The 5,861-nt window shown below is 32.2% G+C and overlaps 1 non-coding gene across 1 annotated transcript; it reads left to right on the top strand.

Annotated features, from left to right (window-relative positions):
• Positions 1 to 4,642: 4,642 nt before the first annotated feature.
• LOC112641708 (U6 spliceosomal RNA) lies at positions 4,643 to 4,747 on the top strand. Its single transcript, XR_003124785.1, has one exon. It is a non-coding gene; the product is annotated as a U6 spliceosomal RNA (small nuclear RNA).
• The last annotated feature ends 1,114 nt before the right edge of the window (positions 4,748 to 5,861 follow it).

Raw genomic sequence — 5,861 nt, forward strand, 5'->3', positions numbered from 1 at the left:
AGTAAAAATTAAAAAGATGATATCTTAGGTATATTTTATGAAAGCATATTATAAAAGCCTTCAGTTGTAGATTTTGGAGTTTTGGTAAGACAACTAGTAATCACAGTATTTTCGGTTAGGCAAATGTTATAATTTGACTTGATGTTAGGAAAAAAAATTCAACAAATTTATAAGAAAATTTTGGATTAAATTATAGTTAAAATATAATTATAACTAGACATCTGGAATTTGGTTGCTTGATATCAAATTAATTTAAGCCAATGGCAGCAAGGATTTGCTTTTAGAAGAAAACAGATGAACTGGAAAGGTAAGCCAGAGGTTTGTTATGCACCAGGATGAAAAGGATTTGAATAGAATATTCAAATATAAGGTTTACCTTAAGATTTAGTAATTAGAAAAACAATAGTGCATTAACAGAGTCAACAACTGTATGGAAAAAACTGGGCTAAATGGAAAAAAATTACCTAGGGATAGCTAGTTTTATGCATATAAACTTCTAACATGAAGAATCTAGATAATATTTTTCTAGTGTGAATATCGTACAGATAATTATAATTAATTATATATATAATCTCCCTGGAAATAAAAATTAAAACATTTTTTCATATGAAGAATTTAAAAATTTTCCAAATATGAATATGATTAAAGTTATAGCAAAAAGCACAATGCCAATTTTTTTTTATTATTTAGTGCTATATCAACCCTAGCATTTTTAAGTGTTTCACTTAACCTTTTTTGTTATAGCTGGATCTCCCCTAATTCTCTCAGCCATCATTATAACCAAGAAAATGTCATTTTAATTGCTGTTCTGTCACTACAAGTGATCTTGTAAACATAAAGTTTACAAGTTTACAATAAACATATAGTACCATAATGTTTATTGATCTACATTTCCAATAAAGTTCATTTATTATTAAGAAAGACATTATTTATGTATCATGGTATTTATATACATAAACAATTTTATTAATTCTCTCTTTGGGGTCATCCAGGTAGAGCTAGAGATGAGATAAAAATATGTTTAACTTTTAGATTTATAAATAACTCCACAATATCCTCTCTACTCATTCTAGTCATGAAATAGTTGAATTGGGTATGAATAAGTTAACAAATGATTTTATTTTATTATTTAACTTAATTTTTTTGAACAAGTCATTTTAGAAAAAAATTTCAAACTATAATGTCCAGGAAACTTGAACTTACAGACATTCTTTTAGGAAGATATATTGAAGATAGGCAGACAAAAAAGAAAGAACAATTTGGACAGTAGAAACGTGTATATTTTTTAAAAATGAGTATTTCTACCACTGTAGAACTATTACATAACAATATTGCTGCAATAGAGTATTTGGGTAGGAAAATACTGAGACATAAAATCAAAAAGTGCTCTGAGTTAAGAACCATGAATGATACTATACCTATCAATCCTGTCCATCATTGTTGCTATTCATAGGGGAGTATCCCAAGGATTAGTCTAATTCATCATGGTCTGCATTCAGTGTAACTCTTCATGCACCCACATAACACAATGTATCCAAAAACCCTCAGCTTGTTTTAGGAGAATTTATAGTAAACCAGGATTCTGCACCAATTGGTGTTTGAAAAATAATGAGTTGGTGGAGTAAAGTGCTGGCAAAACTCAGAAACAGGTCATTCTCTGAGTTCCTTCTATTCATCTCCTTTGTTTTTCTCAAGTTGATATCCTTGACCTTATCATCCTTCTCCCAATATTTCTAGTGGCCATTTTGGTTTCTCTTTCCCATTTTTCCAAACAATATCTTATTTTAATTCCCATAAGTAGAAAATGATCCCACTGTGAAGTCCACTATTTTGGTGATAAAATGGATAGGTTCTTCCTATTTATTTTCGTTATTGTCTTGAAAAATATCCCTCAGTATAAAAGTGACAAAGAATAAGAAAAGGGATATATACATAGAACTATCCAATGAAGATAGCAAGAATAACCCTGTTGAAGTATAATAAAAGGGTTGAAGTATAATAAAAAAGATTAGACTTTACCCTCTAGGGAAGGAATGACTCTTTGTTCTAGATTGTATAATGTCCCTATTCCTAAATGATGCCCTGAAAAATCCTAAGAACCAGTATATATTATCTTCCATGTAAAAAAAAAAAAAAAAAAAGAGTTCACAAATGGATGTGATTAGGTTAAGGATATTGAGATATTATAATTATCTAAGAATATTGGTATAAGCCCAACATGATCACAAGGGTCATTATAAGAGGAGATAGGAAGGTCGTAACTAAAGAAAAATTGCTATGACAACAGAAGCAGAGAGAGAGTTTAGAAGATGCTACTCTAGTTCCTTTGAAGATAAAGGATGGAACCACAACCCAAAGAACACAGGCAGTCCCTAGAAGCTAGAAAAGGCAATGGAACATATTCTTCTTTAGAGGCTTAGGAAGAAATTCAATCCTGAAGACTATTTTAGACTTCTGGCCTCCAGAATTATAAGAGAACTGGTAAGAGAAAACAGTTATAATTAGATAGAGATTAAGAGGCTGATATGTGGGATTGTGAAATCCTAGACTAAAGGAATTACCATGCAAATGGCAAGAAAGGGTTAGTTATAAGGAGAAAATTTGGATGGAATACAAATTGTTTTTAGGGCTAAAGAAAAAGAAACATTTTAAACATATCCTTAGTTTGGGTTTTAAGCATTGGTGAGTAAGGTACATAACTGAAAAATAGAAGTTGCAGAAAACAAATGTGATTTGGGGTTAAAATTGGTGACTTTAGCTCTTTTCACAGATTCACAATTGAGTGATAACACTCATTTATGGATGTCATGTCATATTAGGATAAAAAAGAATAGTCAATACTGTGTTGGGTAATCATAAAATACTGAAGTTACAGGGGCACATAGGTGGCTCATCCACTGAGTGTGGGACCCTTGGTTTTGGCTCAGCTCATGATTTCTGGGTAATGAGATCCTGCTCAGTGCTGAGCTCCTGGCTCTGTGCATAGTGGGGAGCCTGCTTAAGATTCTCTCTCTCCTTCTCCTTCTGCCCCCCAATAAATAAATAAATAAATAAATAAATAAATCTTTAAAAAGTATTGAAAAAAATTGAAGATGGTGTTTGAGTCTTAAGAATATTCACCAAAGATTTCTCTGTATTTTGCAAGTCATCTTGTGCTCTTCATAAATGCCAAAGCCAATGATCCTCTCCTTCTACTTGGCTTCTGATGGAACAAAATAGTCATAAAAAATTATAAGAGGGCAAGATAAATATTTACTGTATACCCATCTAGTCCATGGAGGTATACGAGAAAATATCTAGAATGAAGGAGAAAAGACACCAAAAATAGTACTGAAAATTTCTATTGAAATATTATCCAAATTTAGAGTAAGATTTCAGAATAATTTTGATTGAATACCAATTTCTTATATCCAGGCTTATCCTCACCATAAAAAGTTATCAATGATTTTTAAAAAAAGCTATCAATATAAGATTTGTTTTAAAATATTAAAAAAGAATTTAGAGGAATTATAGCAAGTTTTCTTTTTTCCATCTTATCTCCTTCCTCACTTCCCTTCTCAAATAATGGCCTCTAGTGCTTTCATGACATTTTCTTTTTGGCCCATGAAAAACATCATATCAAAGTTACCATAGAGAAGAAATAAATCAATCAGGTCTTTAGATAAATTTTGGAAACATACTGGGATAACCAGGTTTTTAAAAGCAGAGTTTTTATGGGTGCATTAATTCATTGTTTGTTCCCTAGTCTGAGCTTTTAAGTATCAAGATTTAATGAACAAAAGGAGCTGGATAAAAAGTCTACCTACAATCCCAATTAACTCAGGAAAATATGGTAAGAGAACAAGACTACAGTTGCCCAGGGAAATTACTCTTTTGGGGATAGGACTTGGGGAGCCAGAAACAAAGCAGCAGAGATATGTATAGATAGACTAGATTTATGGAACTGGACTTCACAAGACAGTTTATATACGGACAGGAGAGGTATTGGACAAGACAATAGACTGAAAGGAAGGGTTAGCTTCCCAACACAGGGGAAAGATATTTAAATATATTTAAAGATATATAAAGATATATTTAAAGCTAAGGTCTCAGTTTCAGAACCATGACCCCATCCTGAGGCCTTTGTTCACCACTAGATACTGGGCATGCCTGTTTTTGAGGCACCCAGCAGCCACCTCCTGGCCCAAATGAAAAGCCAAATTGAGTGCCTGTATTTTGGAATATTTAAACTATTTTAAATCATTGCATTTGTGCATAACAATATGTGATACAATGAAACTCAAATTCACTTATTAAAAAAAAAACAGCTTAGATTCACCCACTCCTAAGTGGGCTATAAAAATAATTTGTTTTAATATTAGCAAATTTATCACAACTTTTTTTCTTTTTAATGAAAGCTATCTTTTATTTCTTCAACAAAGCCCTCTAACAGTGACGCTCTCAGCTTTTAAGACCCATATTTTCTGCAAGGATGAAAACCACAGCCCTCAACATTGCCTAACTCACTTGATCAAGGAATTGCATCTATAGACCAAAGTTTCTTGCTCATCCCTTTAAGTGCTGATCCGTGTATTGGTCTCTGTTGCATTTTAAATGCCACCTCATGAAGAACAATGGTTGACAATAGAAATTACCCAGTGGTATGCTCACTTGGCAGCACACACACTAAAACTGGAAAGATACAGAGAGGATTAGCATGGCCCCTCACAAGGATGACACTCAAACTTGTGAAGCATTCCATCTTTTAAAAGAGGAAAGGAAAGGAGAAAGAAAGGAAAGGAAAGGAGAAAGGAGAAAGGAGAAAGGAGAAAGGAGAAAGGAGAAAGGAGAAAGGAGAAAGGAGAAAGGAGAAAGGAGAAAGGAGAAAGGAGAAAGGAGAAAGGAGAAAGGAGAGGAAAGGAAAGGAAAGGAAAGGAAAGGAAAGGAAAGGAAAGGAAAGGAAAGGAAAGGAAAGGAAAGGAAAGGAAAGGAAAGGAAAGGAAAGGAAAGGAAAGGAAAGGAAAGGAAGAAAGGAAGAAAGGAAGAAAGGAAGAAAGGAAGAAAGGAAGAAAGGAAGAAAGAAAGAAAGAGAAAGAAGAGAAAGAAGAAAGAAAGAAAGAAAGAAAGAAAGAAAAGAAAGAAAGAAAGAAGAAAGAAAGAAAGAAAGAATCCTGCCCTTCTCTCTACCACACATGTGACTGCAACTTTATATATAAAGAAAATATAGTGTGACCAAGTAGTTTATACAAAGTATGCAAAAATCAAGTAAGTCAATGCACCAAGTTATTAATTTAGAGCCTCAAAAGACATCTTGAATCAACTAAGCCCAGGTCACTGTCTTTAAATGACACAACAGACCATCGAATTTAGTCTAAGTTTCTTACAAACATGTAGGGCCACCACGCTTTCATATCTATGCCAGTACTTTTACACATGGCAGAGAAATTAAACTCTCTACAGTCAGTGTTGGAGTTATTTTAGATATATGCAGCCAAAATTAAAACTAACTAATATGGGTAGAGGCAATATTATTTTCTATTTAACCTCTCTACCACATAATTTAAAAAATAATTTTATTTATATTAATTCATAAGGTCATAAAGTACACATAAATAATAAGTATTTTTACAAAAAAAATTATTGCAAATCAGTGGCTAAGTATCAAAATCCTGATGGAAAAAATATATGAATAGGTTTTTTTGAAACAAGGAAATCACATGTATATGAAAGTATACCAAAATCATTTTAATATAAGTATCTAAACCAATACACAATGATATAGGTTAGTTATATTTCAAGAAAATGAAAGAGAAAAAATAGATTAAATTTTTTTTAATTAATTGAAGTAGTATACACTGTTTTGGAAATGATCGGCCATCACT

The sequence above is a fragment of the Canis lupus genome, chromosome 33, assembly GCF_003254725.2.
Source record: "Canis lupus dingo isolate Sandy chromosome 33, ASM325472v2, whole genome shotgun sequence".
Taxonomy (NCBI): Eukaryota; Metazoa; Chordata; class Mammalia; order Carnivora; family Canidae; genus Canis; species Canis lupus.